This window comes from Sitophilus oryzae, unplaced genomic scaffold (assembly GCF_002938485.1).
Source record: "Sitophilus oryzae breed Bouriz unplaced genomic scaffold, Soryzae_2.0 scaffold_1307_pilon_pilon, whole genome shotgun sequence".
Classification (NCBI taxonomy): domain Eukaryota; kingdom Metazoa; phylum Arthropoda; class Insecta; order Coleoptera; family Curculionidae; genus Sitophilus; species Sitophilus oryzae.
The window spans coordinates 2,862,855-2,880,702 of NW_022145957.1; the positions used below are offsets into that span (position 1 = coordinate 2,862,855).

A 17,848-nucleotide genomic window follows, 5' to 3' on the forward strand; every position below is an offset into this window, starting at 1 on the left:
GGACATTATCGGTTGGAATGGCGCTTTTGTTTGAGTTAAACTATTGATTTCCTATTTGGTGAGATAAGATTAACAGTTTTGTTAAATTACTAACCCTTTCCTGCTTTAGTGTGTAATAAGGCAGATTAGTTTAACAGGCGCGGTAAGTAATAAAATATGACTAATTATTTATTACGGATAATAAATTTTTATGTATATATATATATATATATATATATATATATATATATATATATATATATATATATATATATATATATATATATATATATATATATATATATATATATATATATTATATATATTCTATAAAAACAGCCGATTTTAAAAATAAAAGGTGTGTTTTAGGCATAGGGTTATATTTTTGGGATGGCTATCGGCATGTTCCACTGCGAAGTGACATGACTAGGAAGATTTATATAATAATTATAATACTGAAAGATGGTTTAAAAAATTTGTGGAGACTTTTTGATATATGAATCCACTGGTAGCTACTAAGACTATAGTACCGTATAATCGAAATAACGAACGGCGACAAAGAAAAGACGGCTGGGTAAGACAATCGATGATCATTTTGGCGACGTCAAGCACTAGACGCCATTTACTAAACATTGACATAAAACTTGTCAAAAATTGACGCTAATTATAGAAATATTAAAAAAGGAACGTTTCTAGGCACAAATCTATTTTCAAACAAATATTTTTCTTGAATTTTATCTGCATCATTTAAAAATTATTTTTTCTCAATATAAAAATAAGTTACAAGCTTCTTAAGGTCAACTGGCAGTATAGGCGCCATTAAAAAATAAAGAAGAGTACGGGCCAAATCAGTGACGTCTAGGACTTGACCTCGCCAAAATTATCAACGATTTTTATTCCCCAGCCGTCTTTGACGCCGTTTTTTTCGATCGTTTGATATAAGGAAAACAGTAGCTTTACTCCTCCAAATATTTTCCAATAGCCGACAAAATTCAGCAGACTGTTGGCAGCATGCATAGCGCAATAATGATTTAAAAATATATTTTTAAATGATATGCACATCTTTAGATACAGTACTTTTTTTTTAATTATTGTTTTACAGGGTGAGTCTTAAATAAGTGCAAATATTTTTAGGGCTAGTATATTTCGAACCCAGAAACGCGATTATGAGGTTTTGTCGCGAAAATTTAGAATTTTTTGAAAACTTTTTTGGACATTTTTTAAGTTTTTAGTTAAAAAATATAATTTGTATTAAATTATTAACGTTGTTATTAATTGCTATTAACTTATTAAATTTACAAGAAAGAAAATCCAGAAAAGATCCAGTGGATCTCAAAATTTTAACCAAAAATAATTTCTTTTGGAAAAAAAAAGTAAAATAACTCTTTTTAATAATAATGTATAATTTTGGATTTATTTCAAAAACGGTAAAGAGAAAATATGTTTCTTTTATCGAGATCTACCCGCCCTGAAAATATTTGCACTTATTTAAAACTCACCCCGTGTAATGTAATAATACAAATTATCTCAATATAATGTAATCTAATCTAACTCTATCTATATTATATCAGATCAAAGCAGGGAATATAAATTCAATTTGGTTCAATATGACACATCATCAGTGAAACGTGATAACATGCTAACTCCATTTTTTACGTGAATAAGTTTTTTATACCGTTAGAAAGAGAAAAAAAATACTATATAAATATGGAAAGCAGGTTAAATTTTTTACAATTAAAACAAATTGTTATTTTAACTCAATAATATCTGCTAACTCCCAGTGACTGAAATAGCCGCCGAAATGCTGCTATCTCCATAATTTCCGTTACGACGCGACGTTACGATCACGCTGAAGCAGATACGCCAATTCTTTATTCGTATGTTTCTTTAGTACAGTACGTCGATCCAGGGTCGGACTACGCCAAAGGGGCCCGGGGGGGGGGGTATTTTTTCGCCTTACGTTTTGGTCAGTTTTTCTCTATTATATATAGAAATCAGGAAACTACCCGTAATGTAAAGTAAACCAAAATGCAATGCACCCAAAATGCAAATATTGTTAATTAAAAAAAAGTTTTGGGGATAACCTCAGAATATTACCGTTACTTTTTTTGTTTCATTTCTATTTAAGAATAGATAATGAACTACTAGGGGCGCCCGCGAAGGCTGGGGCCTGGCTGGCAATCGCCAACCTGATTATATGGCCAGTTCGACCCTGCGTCGCAATACAGGGTATCCTTAAAGGGTAAGGGGAAAAACAAAGTTATCTCTACATGAGCAATTCATGGGCGTGCTATAAACATTTTAAATAATATTGATTATTTTAATATTGTTAATAATAATATTACATACTTACTATACAAAAATTTCCAAAGTGCCAACAACTTCAACTATTTCAAATAATAAAGGCATTTTGAAAAAGCAATTAAAAGATAAAAAACGCTGATAAGACTATCAAAATGTTGATCTAATAACAATTTGACGTTTATACTATGACGTCAAAAGCAACTTTTTCCCAAAGCCTACCATGACTTCACTGAATCATCGTTTCTTGTTCACTGTTATTAATATCTAAATTATTAGATATTAATACCTCTGGTATTATGGTATTCTGGTATTTCGTCGATTTTAAAATAAACTAACTGTTTGTATCTTATTTTTTTGTTAGAATGGACATAATTAAGAGGGTTACTGATACCGTGTTGTAAAAATAAGGTAATTAAGGGCTTACACTTTGGTATTTATTATAATTTTGCTAATATCTTCGGTTTGAAAGAAGATATCAAAATGCGGTTTTCGCTGACTTTTTAAGCTTTTACTACTCTTTACTATCAGCTAAAATTACATATACTATTGCTTATTTTCATAAAAAGCTATTTTAATTTTTTTGAAAAAACGCGCAATGTTTGTTAAATTGTAAGACAACGCCCCCTAGCATCTACGTTCAAAAGCTTATTATATATTTTTAATACCTGTAGACAGAGAATTAAAATAATTAAACTGCTAACTCCATTATTCCCAATTTTACAGGAGAGCAAAAAACGGCACAAAAAAATATGTACCGTGTGTACCACTAAGAATAGCCCTCGGCTGTATCTATATTTATGACTAAAGGGGCTATGAGAAATTGCTGGAAATTATTTTCAAGTTTGTAGAACGACCACTAGGGGGCGCAACTGCAACAAAAAAATATGAAAATGGAGTTTTTACACAATTTTGCCTAGATAAGGTGTACTATAATAAGCAATAGCTTCACAATCTTCAGTAAATTTTGAATATTTTTTGTTAGAGCCATTTTCCCCCATCTATAAAAAATAAAGTGGTGGGGAAGGTTAGATCTGTTTTTATTTAAATATTAATAACTCTGGACTGGATGATCGGAATCCAACAAGCGAGGGCTCGTTTAAAAGAGCGTTGCTTACTCTATATTGTACCATATAAACAATAATAATTTATATCAAACTTAGCATTGTTTGTTAAAAAGTTAAAAACGTGATTCTGTATCTCAAGCAAAACTTATGGCGGCAGAAAATTTGCTTTTGTTAACAATAAATACATTTCATTAATTTCATTCTATTTTTAATTTCAATTATTAATGCATAAGATTTTCTAGTTGATATTTTCAATGTCATCTACACGTAGAGACGTAGAATATAAATGATTTAACAGAAAAAATACCGAACGCACAACATAAACGACCTCTTGGTTAGTCGACACGCTAGATACCATACAAAATAGACGCTTGTTAGTGAACAGAACCTATGAACAGAACGAATATTAGTTTTAGAGAAAATAGTTACATTGTGCATTGTGTATAGTTTTGTAAATGAGTGTAGGTGCGTTATTCAGAAATAACAAAATTTAAAATACATATTATTAGTAGTAATTTACAATAAAAGTGGTAATATAGTTCAAGGTGAGTTGCTTCAATGATTCTAAACTTACATATTTATGTTACAACGATATTATTTTCTGAATATTTGTTTTAATATACCCACCTAATAAAATGATATTTTTAAATGGCTTCTCCAGATCACGTCCGGCGTCCGTCGCGTTTTCGATAATCATATTACCGACGTATTTCAAAATCAAAACACAGAATTTTTATGTAAAATTCCTGTTTTGGTATGTCATATACAAGGTGTTTAAAGAGCTATTTTACTCGCATTATTGTACTATTTGTTTTTGTTATAATGTCATTATGAGTCATACTACAATTTTTTTGTTTGTACACATTTTATTTTAAATAGAGAAATTAACAATTAAAACAAAACTAAAATAACTAATAATTAAAACAAATATATTAATAATTATTACATTTTATGAAATAGATAGTGTGGTTATTAGGCCTAACGTTAAATATAACAGTTTTTTTCATAAACCTATCGATGATTTAAATTATTTTTTTAAGTGATAAAAGTGCTCTTTTGTCAGTAGTCGGACAGTGTTTGCCAGGGTCCGGCCGGTTAGTTGATTAGATTGGCTGATTCTGCAGAGCCCCGTATTTAATATACAGGGTGGTCTATCGAAAACGTTCCGCAAGGCATAATGGCCAGGATATTTTTTTTTCAAAAAATCCAAAAACACGTCAATTTTGTTTGTGAGGGGGACAACTTTTGCCCCAAAAATGATTGCAAAATCTTCAACCCTCTAAGCGGGGGTGTCATCCCCCAACTTTTTTCAAATGGGAAGGGGGGTCAAGTGGTACCGCAATGAAAAGGGCTTTTTATTCTCTATACTTTCCTGCTTCGTTTTTGAAAATCGGTCTAGTCGTTGAGAAAATATGAAGGATTGAAATTTGAAAAGTTTATTTAAACATTTGTCAGTGTAAATGATAAGGATAACTTTCTTCGACCAATTTGCTGTTTTTTCCGAGGTTTTTTCTTATTTTTTCTAGATGTCTACGCATTTTTTCACTTGCCACAAGGTTGAACGATCAGGTGCGGCAGTTGCTAGATAGCTGTTCTGTGACTTGGGCCTTGAAGTTCTTCTCAATATCGTTAAACTGACCCAAAATAGAATTTCCAAAAATACCAGCCCACACGTTCAATTTCTGAGGGCTTTGTGTGTGCACCTCGTGAAAAAACCCTCAGCCCAGTACCGACAGTTATGCCGATTAACTACACCGTTCAAAAAGAAAGTACACTCATCCGAAAAACACACATTAAATAGGAAATTATTATCATTCGCCACTCGTTCACTCACAGTTTCACAAAATTGCAAGCGACGATCAAAATCGTCTTCGTTGAGTTCTTGTACCAACTGAATTTTGTACGGGTGGAACTTGTGTTTTTTTATTAATTTTTTATAATTTTGCATTGGCTAATTTTCTTGTACTCAGCGTACTATCCATAGTAATGCGGGGCACTTAGAAATTTCCTATAGGGCGAATTGGGAACAAAATAACATAAAGCTGCGATTAGTCTTAATTGATAGTTTTAATGGTCCTGTTGAACATTCTAAAAGTCCCCATGCCTGCCATAAGGGGAACATTGACAAAATGGCGCCGCCATCTTGAATTTTTGGCATTTTTTTCTAAATTTGCCATTTATTCAAAAACTTTTAATTTTTAAAGAAAATATGTTAGAAGATAAATGAAAGACGGATAAAATTTCTATAATAAGAGGTACCTTCGAGGCTCCTAGGTAGCACCGTTACCAAGATAGGTACGTAGAAGGAGCACCAACATAACAATTTTTGGCCTGTAGTTTTTAACCTGAAATAAGTAAATATTTTGCTGTTTATAAAAAGGTTAGTGACAAGATCGATGGATGAAAAATTTTGGACAGTACCTGTAAAAATTTTTGGTCAGTACATTGGGCAGTACTGCAAGTATGCTGTCGGGTGGCTTACATATTATTTCTGAGCAGTCGATTAGACAGTAGATAGCTGGGCAGTTTCTACTTAGGCAATACTTGTGCAGGAATGGTACTTAGGCAGACTAGGGCCGGAATTTGTGTACTAGGTAGTACTTGGGTAGTGCAAGGCAGTATTGCAAGTAGTGTCGTCGAGCGGTGTACTTTTGACTAGTTATATTGTCTCGTGCAAATTTGTATTTATTAGCACGCCGTGTTTCTAATGAAGCATGCAAAATATTCCATTTTCGGAAAATCTTCCTGAAATGTACTACACATAGGTACCATCTAAAAGACGCCGGCAACGCATATCTCGGTCATCCCTAATATCGCTTTTGTAAAACTTGGAAAATAAGTTCGTCATAATAATGCTTTTATTTATTCACTATTCTAATAAACAATATGCATTCCTTCGGAAACTCTCTATTTATTTATTTGGTAATGCTAAAACACTCTATTTGAAAGTCGATTAGAGAAAACAGTATGATTCATTGGCAAGCGATGTAAATATTTGTGATCAGGTAAAATTGTGATGTAAGAGGAGGCTTAGCTCGGCAGGCCAGTCAGTCGTTGATAGGCCGGCCGGCTGTATAGTGTTGTGTTTTGTCACAGAGCTGACATTTGGAAGTAGCGAGTCTTTTGACTATGGGAGTTAAAAACCTCTTGACGTCGTTCCTTCGAGGATGGTCTTGAGAGTTTGAGGTCTCTCTTGCTTCTCGATTGACACCGCTGGGGCGTTGTGTGAGGACCCCAATTAGCCCCATCGATTGGGATGCGAATCTGTTTAGCGGCAGATTTGCGTCCGGGGGAAGCTCCTATACTATTTCAGGTGGCACTAGCTAGTTGTTGAAGATTATTAACCAATAAATCCGAGTAATAATTGAATTAGATGGAAGATATGGAATGGGATATATTGAATAGAATTTCAGTGATGTCAGTGGCTAGGGGGCGGAGTACCCCCGGGTGAGTCTTACTATTTAACTATCAATTTTATCCAGATCAGTAAATGTTTGTTTTGTTATTTTCATGTACAATGAGAGAGTGCTTGCCAATGACCAACTAAAGGGATATTTGAGGTGAATTTGCATTGTGAGACCCGGTTGAGTAAGCCCCAAAAATAACGATTTTACATTCAGGTGTGGGGTCAAGCAATCGGTTCACTAAAAATATCCTTGGAATAACAATATTATTTACTTATATTGAACATTATTATTGTTTTGTTGACTTTCATAGATTTTTGAAATAATTTAGCATTACTAGAGCGTTCGTCAGATTAGTAGAAAGTACATTAAATAGCCTGGTTCCATCACTGATTAGAAGGTTTTACATATATGCATTTTTTCAAATTTTGTTATCAAAATTATTTTTAGCACGTATATTCTAAAAGTGTTTTTCCGGTCTCGCAACTAGGAGATCATCAAAATATGATTTTTAGGTTATTCTTAATTTCAAAAATTTGTCATTTGAACATTTCTTGTGTTTGTGTAATCTATTACTCTATTGCATCACATTTCTTAAAGGAAGGGAAGTTTGTTCGTAATTTCAGTGTTCGAATATTTTGTTTCTCTACGCCTGAATAACTCCGTGGCGATAATATTTGTTCAAGGCAAGGGCCGAAAACTAAACAATACAAAAACATAGGCGTTTTTGTCAACTAAAAGTAAACATACCAGGGTTCGCAAAAATCGATAAATAAATTCTTAAAGAAAAAAGTGGACACAGACTAGGCCTATAAATACGCAGGTAGAATTTTCAGTTGGATTGTCACTAAGAACAATCTACATTGTTTACAATTAAATCTTATTTATTCGGATTGAATTTTATAAATACTCCTATCTGTTTCAAAGAAAGTACGTACCTGGTAGCATATGAGAGTCTTTAATATTTTGTCAATATACAGGAAGAAATATATCGGTCTAAAGTCTTTGTATGGTCTTGCTGTCCAAGAACTGGAATTATTAGACTAGTTTTCATTTCTTTTGAAACTTATCCGGTAGATAAAGGAGTGTCTATTAAATTCGATAGAGGATAGTCTACGTCAAACAAATTTCAAAAATTACGCAGGAAACTTTTTCAGATGTCGATTTATTTTTCAAGATAAACACTAAGTAGCTCTTTCAATTTGAGTAATTTAAACCTTTCTAACTTTAGCGTTGTGGTATAATTCCTATGACAAAATCAGTTCATCAGTTTGATATACGTCATCAGTTTGATATACTCTTAGAAATATCTATAATGTTTTCAGCATAAGAAGTGTTAAAATTTTCTTGGATACTTGAACGTCAATTTTGGAAAGGGATTGTAAGGGTATGACCGGTATGACTTCATTACTGCCTACCAATTTTTTATTGTTTGCCTCATTTTCGTACGATTAGCACGACATCCATCGATGTTATTTTTCATAGAACGCTTTTCTATCATTCTGCTTTTATAGTATTCTGTTTATTTTTATAATCTTCCCAGTCTCTCTTATCGTTAGTCAACTGAACTTTTTTATATGTCTCTTCTTTGAGTATCGTTTCCTAATTTAAAACTGTATTAAATAAAATAAAAACCTGTTTAGAGTATTAATTTTGAATTAATCTTAAAGTTTTCTGGAAAGTAAAGTCTGATCAAAATGTTTTCGAAGGCATGTTCTTAAGACATGTAAATTAATTAATGTTTGGTTTTGATAATGATCCTCGAGGACTCTTGGTTGCGGAGGATTAAGGGCCTGATCCTCTTCGACTGGATTCTGATTGATCTTTTTTGAATCTGAACTTATGAATAAAATTGGTTAAAAAAATGTTCTCTATTAATATTTACTCTTGTTAAGATAAATTAAAAGAATGATAGGCATTTTTAACTGATATTTCATGGCAACAAAAATATTTTTTAATAAGATATAACTCTTAAATAGATAAACAGATAGTTTTAAAATCATAAAAAAAATTAATGAAAAAATAAAACCGTAAATCAAAGACAAAAACAATTCTTACTTCGCTCGGAACATTCAGTTGTTTATGTAACTATAGGCTGACTGAAAAATATCATTCGACAATATCGACAAAAAAAAAATATGCATTCACATAGGTTGGCTATCAGATTGGTTGTTTTTATTTTATTTGTAGCTGTTCTAAATAATCCATCTCACAACATTGGCCACCACTCTTTGAAGTTCTTCAGCCAGAATGTTCTTCTTCTGCTTTGATTACGTTCTTCCTAGATTTTTCCACCGCCACAGAATATTCTGCAGTAACTGAGACTTGGGATCTCTTAGGAATTTCTTAAGGATTTTAAAAATCTCTTCTTCTTTGTGCATACGACGTAGCACCATGATATTTGTAACTCTATCAGCCCAAGGAATTCGTAACATTCGTAACACTATCTTTTGGAAGTCACCAATCTTGGTTGTTCTAATGGTTCATATTTCAGTGGCATATAATAAGGTTGACATCATAAAGCATCGGAGCATTTTTGTTTTTAATTGGTTAATGTTTCTACTTCTTAATTGGGTTAAGTTAATGTTTCTACGGCAAAGAAATTTCTTGAGTTTTAGAAAAGCTTCGGGCTTCTCGATCCTCGATATTATTTCTTATAACTGTTCGACAGTTTTATTTATTATTGTGCTCAAGTGCTTGTAGTATTGGACTTTTTCTATTGTCACATTTTCTATGGATATATTAAAAATATAATTTGGTGTTTTGTCGTAAACAGGAATTTTGTTTCATAAAATTCGTATTCAGATCATATCGTTTGAAGTTTGCAGGAGACATTGGGGATTCTTCGAAATAGATTCTGCAGATCTTTGTTGCTGTCTGTCATGACTATTGCATCGTCAGTGATGATAGACAGTGATATATAAGATTGTTGATTTGGCGACTATTCACTTTGATATTCTATATGCCGCATCTCTCTGCTGTTGTGAGGTTTTTGTGGTTTCGTAATCTATGCCGTTTTGGTGGTAACTATGTTTTTTGGTAGCTGCTGTGGGTAGTGCGAGTATCAGTAATTGATGTCTGACAGGGTCTATATATATCTTTTATTAGTGTCGTTTGTTCTCCAACATTCATCGAAATATCCTGCAATAGTTGATTTGTGTGGTGTTATTAAGAGATAATTCATTATTTCCTCTCGAACATTTGATGGTAGTTTCACATTCCTATTTGGCGATGTACGGCGCTGACAATGGTGTTTTTATTGTTGATTATGCTGTGTAGCGATGGAGAACAGTGGTGTCCCATATTTTCTTCGTCTCTTAATACAGTCACTGGGATTTAGCTCACCACCTGTATTGTTGCACCAACTGAGTGACGGTCATTCGATTGACAAACAGAATGCCTGTAACCAGCAACTGATATTTCACTATTTACAAAAGTATGTGCGTTTCTGTAAGAAATACAATAAGAGATTTTCTTGATTAAAATTGGTATCTTAACATTTACGGGTATTAAAACATTTTATTACCATACCAGCAGCATTTAAATACAAACATGAACCCTTTGTAATATAAAAAGATTGCTGCTATTCAATTCTCTGTTGTGTTTGTCATCTTTTATATATTTACAGTTCAATACGTACGTTTCATGTCAATATCTCTAATCTTCAACATCTCTTTTGTATATTCACAATTTGAACATGTTCGTCTAGGCTGTACAAACCTATGTAATATAATAATTTCCGCTGCAGTTTGGACAAATTTGTCTGGAGCTACGGTAGTTGTTTGCTGTATGGCTGTATCTGCACCATATAAAGAAATAATACGTTTACATACTAGTAAACGGAGAAAGTGTCGCACTCAAGTAAAAATCTTTTAAGTTTTGTCTGACAATCGAAAGGCTTGAATGCACAGTGTCGATCCTAGATTTCATCTCAAAGGTAACAGATCCCTAATCAACAGGTAGTTTAGAGCACTCCAATTGAGCATTAACTTGTTTCGTACTCTTAGGGTTTTTTCTTCTCAAAGGCATTTTAATATCATAATATGTATCAGAGATTGTGGTTTTTTACTGCTAGGTAAAGCTTTGCAGCGATTCTTCTGTATCGCAGTTTATTTGAACAATATGGTGTGCAGTCGATCTACTTTTGTGTTAGTCGGCGGTTCGTTGTTTTCTACTATGCAGTTTTTAGTCAACTTACTAGTCAATTTTTTGTCATTAACTACTGTTTTATACGCTGTGTCCTTTATTTTATGTGTGTTTAATTAGTTTTCTAACTTTGTATGCATTCGCATGACATCTGTTCTACGACTTGTGTGTGAGACACCAAGTGTGTAGGGCACTTTTATTTGAGGGTTTAATTTTGTGACGTTTGTTTAGTTGTCAGTTGTTTGTTTTATTTTATTTTACGGACTAGAGTTGTCAGAGACAAGATTTGAGTTGCTAGAGATAGATGTCAGATGTTGCTAGAGACACTGTCAGATTAGAGTTGCGTGGGCGCAACTAAGTTCAGGTTGGCCGAATGTAAAACTTGGAAAATAAGTTCGTCATAATAATGCTTTTATTTATTCACTATTCTAATAAACAATATGCATTCTTTCGGAACCTCTCTATTCATTTATTTGGTAATGCTAAAACACTCTATTTGAAGGTCGATTAGAGAAAACAATATGATTCATTGGCAAGCGATGTAAATATTTGTGATCAGGTAAAATTGTGATGTAAGAGGAGGCTTAGCTCGGCAGGCCAGTCAGTCGTTGATAGGCCGGCCGGCTGTATAATGTTGTGTTTTGTCACAGAGCTGACATTTGGAAGTAGCGAGTCTTTTGACTATGGAAGTAGAAAACCTCTTGTGACGTCGTTCCTTCGAGGATGGTCTTGAGAGTTTGAGGTCTCTCTTGCTTCTCGATTGACACCGCTGGGGCGTTGTGTGAGGACCCCAATTAACCCCATCGATTGGGATGCGAATCTGTTTAACGACAGATTTGCGTCCGCGGGAAGCCCCTATACTATTTCAGGTGACACTAGCTAGTTGTTGAAGATTATTAACCAATAGATCCGAATAATATTTGAATTAGATGGAAGATATGGAATGGGATATATTGAATAGAATGTCAGTGATGTCAGTGGCTGGGGCGGAGTACCCCCGGGTGAGTCTTACTATTTAACTATCAATTTTATCCAGATCAGTAAATGTTTGTTTTGTTATTTTCATGTACAATGAGAGAGTGCTTGCCAATGACCAACTAAAGGGATATTTGAGGTGAATTTGCATTGTGAGACCCGGTTGAGTAAGCCCCAAAAATAACGATTTTACACTTTCCTAGTTTCGGTCATTGCATAACATAGTAGGCGTCCCCCACGCAGAATCAAGACAAGTCGATTCAGGATTTAAACAGCTGATCAAATCTTATGAAAGTGTGCGGGTTAAGTTCTGTAAGATACGAGAATATTGTGATATTGATGATGACTTGAAAGCCGGCGAGTGCTTTTTAGTATCTCTTTACGGAGAAACTTCAATAATTTCACTAGATGAATTAAGATTTAAAAAATACAATGCTATAACCGCTAGACAAAATCTTAGCACAAACTTCAATTTGGCTGCTCTTCCTCCCACCACAGATGCCGCAAAATTCCATATCTTTAGAATTTATAACGAAATACAAGAATGGTTAGGCTACTCTCCTGATCCATTGGTGTAGGGATGGAAGGATGCAATTAAGTATCTCCCGAATTTATTTTAAAGATGATTTTTTGTAACTGTAAAACCTCATGCACAAAGCAATGCAGCTGTAAAAGATTAGCACTTTTTGCTCAAATTTATGCGGATTTTGCCAAGGAAACTCTTGCGATAATATCCCCGAATTAAATCCGATGAATGATATCGAGCCTGAGGAAGAAATGTAGATACCTTTTTTAGTTATATTTTTTGTATGTATAGCGACAAAATACACGTGTTAACTGGTGTTCTTCAGAAGTACTCAGTCTTTTGACGTTTTCTTTCCTCGACTATTTCAAAATCGGGATAGATTCGCTGTTTCTATATACAAGTGTATGATCAAAAATTAATATGATCGAAAACTAATTAGCTTCGAATTTTTTATTAGTTTTCATGCAAAATCGAGAGATCAACAACTGTAGGCAATAGTTATACACCACATTTTGGGCAGTACTAGGCAGCACTGCAAATATTGTTAGACGGTTTAGATATTTTTGACCAATTATAATTTACTCTTCGGAGTAGTAATATATATTAGATCATAAGAACTCGCCAGTTGTTGGGTAATACTTGGTTAGTGCTAGATAGTACTGCAAGTACTATCGGACGGTACATAGATTTTTGACTAAATGTTTACCTCTAGAGCAAAACGGAAAATTATTCAAGTTTTTCTGGTTTAATTTTTTTTAAATTTCTATAGTAAATCGATATGTCAGTGGTACTTCAAGACATATATCTTGATAAGGGTAGTACTTCGGAAGGTCAGATGTATCTCTATTTATAGTATTTTTATCGGTATTAAAATTTTCCCTCTTCATTATTTTTCTAAAAATAAGTAGTTTTTGAGTGAAGACCAGATTAAGAAAAAAATGTCAAAAATCCAAGATGGCAACGTCATTTTTTTTTGTTCCCCTAGTGAGAGATATGGGGACTTTTAGTATGTTCAATCGGACTATAAAAGCTATCGATTAAGACTAGTCCCAGCTTTATGTTATTTTGTTCCCAATAAAATCATAAGTGGCCCGGACTATAGCAACTTGTCCCAATACGAATACCTCCATATAGCTTCATTTACTACAGGGTTTTCCCTCTTCCCTCTGCCTCTTTTTATTCAAAACGGAACCAGTTACGCGAAATTTTGCTACTAACTCGCGAACAATTTTGCCATAAAGGTGTTTTTCAGGATGGCATTTATTGAATATCTGCGGAACCCGATTGCTACATTCATTATTTTTAAAATAAAGTTCGATTATTTCCACTTTTTCTGCAAGTGAGTACACCATAATTGTTAAAAAGTTTAACGATATTGAGAGGAACTTCAACGCACAAGTCACAGAACAGCACAGTCATAACTGCGGCACCTGATCGTTCAACCTTGTGGCAAGCGAAAAAATGCGTAAACATCTAGAAATAATAAGAAAAAACAGCAAATTGGTTGAAGGAATTTATCCTTATCATTTACTCTGATAAATGTTTAAATAAACTTTTCAAATTTCAATCCTTCATATTTTCTCAATGACTCGACCGATTTTCAAAAACGAAGCGGGAAAGTATAGAGAATAAAAAGCCCTTTTCATTGCGGTACAACTTGACCCCCCTTCCCATTTGAAAAAAGTTTGGGGATGACACCCCCGCTTAGAGGGTTGAAGATTTTGCAATCATTTTTGGGGCAAAAGTTGCCCCCCTCACAAACAAAATTGACGTGTTTTTGAATTTTCTGAAAAAAAAATTACCCTGGCCGTTATGCCTTGCGGAACGTTTTCGATGGGCCACCCTGTATGTAGAATTTTAAAGCAAATTTAGTCTTGAACATTATATACCGTTTTTTTGTATGTTATCTATATGAAAAAAATAATCTTTAAACGATACCAACGCGTTTCATAAAACCACGCTTCCATTAGTAAACAGCGTTTTCAATTTTTCTTCTTCTAGATACAATTTTTTCAATTAAAGTTGTTTTACATACACACATGTTTTTTTATTGGAAGTCCGCAAACGGCAAAAAGTTTTCAATCCAGGTAACATTTTTTTTCAATTTCTCTTGTTAAAACAAGTGCTGATTCCATTCGTTTGCAAACGGCGCTTATTTGTCTTTAATACGGTCCTGTACTGTTGATTTCGAACCCTGTACTGACTGCATAATTTACACTATATTCCTTTTTATCGGACAGTTTGGATTGCTTTTTCTAATGCATCTTTATTGTATTGATCTCTTTTACTCTCTTTTACTTTAGGCGTCATGCTTGAAAATAACCAAAATCTCATAAAAAAGCAGTCTGAATTCTGCAATATGATAATGAAAAGGGACTACTGTCCGACCTCTCAAATATATTAAATTTAGCGTTGACCGGTGGTCATAAAACTTATATTTCATTTGATCTGCGTTTGTGTTGAGTTTTTGCTGTCCGACCACTACCAAAAACTCATGTTTCGTTATATTTCAAACAAAAAAGACAATAGATTACATATCAATTATCAAGAAAAAGGCTAAAACAAAAGAGTTATTTTTTGAGTAGTCAGACACTCGTCCGACTACTGGATTTAAAACAAAATTATATACGAGTTTATAGGACACCTATATTTAACATTAAAATATTAAAAAGTATCCTTTTTTGTTCGTTGAAAAAAAGTTTAGATTATTCTACATAAACGTAAAGTTATAAGTACTTCATAAATTAGATACAAAATTTTTAACTTACCTTACAAACTATCTCACCTCCATCTTTAACAGGCAAAAATTAGGAAACACAAACAAGTGGTCACTTTCCAGAATTTTTAACAGTTTCAGGGTGACAATTTAGGCAAAGAAAATGTTATAGAACAAAGCGGAAGAATTGGTAGAATTGGGTTTTTAATTATTTGAAGGCAATACTAAGCCATATTTTTAACTTATTTCCCAATAAATACGTTTTGTCCAACCACTGGTTTATGTCCAACTACTGGCATTATTCACCCTATTACTGATTTTTTCAAAAAGACGGTTAATACTATAACATTAAATTGAACGAACAGAACATTAACATTAAAGAAACGAATAGTTACATTTCTAAACCTTTTTGAATTCGAATCTTTCTGAATTCGAATACTTTTGAATTCGAATACTTACATTTTGAAACTTTTTAAATTCGGATACTTTATCTGTCAGTATTTAAGAACTTAATGATATAATCAAAATCAAACCAAACCCAACCACGGTCAAACATTTTTCTGTGTGTTTTGAAGGCGTTTGGGACTTTGATTTTGATTATAATTTGATTATAACATTATGTTTTTACCTAACTACTTTCTATAACTTGTCAGTTTTTACTTAGAAAAACACGTATAATATTTTTTTTAAGATTAAGCGGACTTTCACAGTTTAATAAATTCTATCTTGTAATAATTTAATTTGATGTAAGCAGGGTCGGACTGAGCCAGAGGGGCCCAGGTGGAATATTTTTGCGTATTTTTTCGCCTTACGTTTTGTTCAATTTTTCCCTATTGATTTGTTGTTAGTGTTTTATAATTATAATTATAATTTATGACGTTTGAAATCAGGAAACTACCCCTAATTCAAATGTAAATATTGTTAATCCAAAAAAAGTTTTGGGGATAACCTCAGAATATCACCGTCACATTTTTCTATTTTATATCTTTGGAATAATAAATAATGAACTATTTTACATATAGGTGCTAAGACAGGGGGGCCTGCGAAAGCTGCGGGCCGACCTTAACTTTGGGAGAAAAATTCTATTAAGTAAATCGACCAAGAGAAATCGCTGGAAATTATTTTCAAGTTCGAAAAATGTCCGCTAGGGGGCGTTTCTCTGATAGCCAATCAGAAAAGAGGGGTTTTCTCAAAAAATATGCAAGTGAACAAGTATTTTAAATATTACCATTGTAATCATCGAGAAATTTGTAGTTTTTTTCACATAGAGTGTTTTGCTCTATATCATAAAATAAAGTGGTGGGGGAAGGTTAAACTTGCTTTTATTAAAATAAGGATAACTCTGGTTTGAGTTAACCGATTTAAACAAGTTAGGGCCCGTTTAAAAGAGCTTTTCTTCCTTAATGATACCCAGTATAAATTTTGTTTCCATAATTTTTTACGTGGTAGCTAGAGGGCGTTATTTGACATCATAACAGATATTGCGCATTTGCATAAAACAATTAAAGAGTAGGCTATATTTCTCTTTGCACAGTTAAATAGAGCACAAAATTTCCAAAATATCAGCGCAAACCGCAACTTTTTATCTTGTCTCTAACCGGAGATATTAAGAGAACAAATGGATAATGCTAATCGAAAAGAACCCAAGCGACAAACTGTGATTTTGAGATATTGCCTTCTAACGTATGAGCGAGCTCTATCTCTCTTTGTTGAGCTATCAAGAAAAATGTATCCACAATTTATGACAAAATTGATTTAAGACGAGTACAACAACAAATTGACAAAACATAGCTTCAGACTTTACACATTTTAATAAACATTTGGCGCATAATTCTTTTTTAAGAAATACCGGAGTACTGTTATTAATTTTAAAAAAGAATCAAGTTCTTGGTTACTTGTAACCTAAAAAAAATCTACAACATGGTTTACGGTGTTCCAATACTCCGTGGACATAAAAGAACTACGTATTTCTGGAATCAAAATAAGTTAATTGCACATAATTTACCTTTATACAAGAGTGCTTCGTTTGCCCGTTAGACGGCACCAATCAAAAATAAACCCGAACGTTAATTAATTTAAAATTTATTATTTTTTTACGCTTTTTATGAAGTTTATTGTCAAATATAATTTTTGATACTATGTATATATATACTAACATAAAATTCCATATTTTCACCAACTAGATTATTAGAGCATAAAAATTTTATGCACCTCCATAGCTTGATGTGACAAAAACATTTTTTGAAAGTCAGCTAATTGGAAAAATATTTTTTTTTCTCAAAAAGTATGCGCGGTTGCGTTTAAATAGACAAAAAATGTAGTAAATACTAGAGCTACTATTTTACAAAAAAAAATCGGTCGTTGGTTAAGTTGGAAAATATTTATATTAAAATTTATGTAAGGGTGGGGGTAGTTTTTACCCTTCTTGTACTTTTTCGTGATTTGTGTGAAAGGTAAATGTTAAAGCATTTAGAAAAACAAAGACACCCAAAATCTTATTCAAATTGGAATAACGGTTAATAAAATATCTGAAAAAATGTGATTATTTTTTTAAAATTTGATGTCCTCTAACGGACAAACGAAGCACTCTTTCGTATAGAGGTAAATGGTGTTCAATGAACTTATTTTGATTTCAAAAATACGTAGTAGTTCTATGTAAACGGAATACTGGGACAAGCTGTAATTCGTCTATAGTTCGCTTAATCATAAGTTAAGTAGGAACAAATTATGAATA

The 17,848-nt window shown here is 33.0% G+C and overlaps 1 long non-coding RNA gene across 1 annotated transcript in view; it reads left to right on the forward strand.

Moving 5' to 3' along the window:
• The first annotated feature begins 3,684 nt into the window (after positions 1 to 3,684).
• The window catches only part of LOC115874945, a 32,634-nt gene continuing 18,470 nt past the window's right edge, over positions 3,685 to 17,848 (forward strand). The window contains exon 1 of the long non-coding RNA XR_004048932.1: positions 3,685 to 3,892. This is a non-coding gene — a long non-coding RNA (uncharacterized LOC115874945). The remainder of the gene's footprint in view (positions 3,893 to 17,848) is intronic.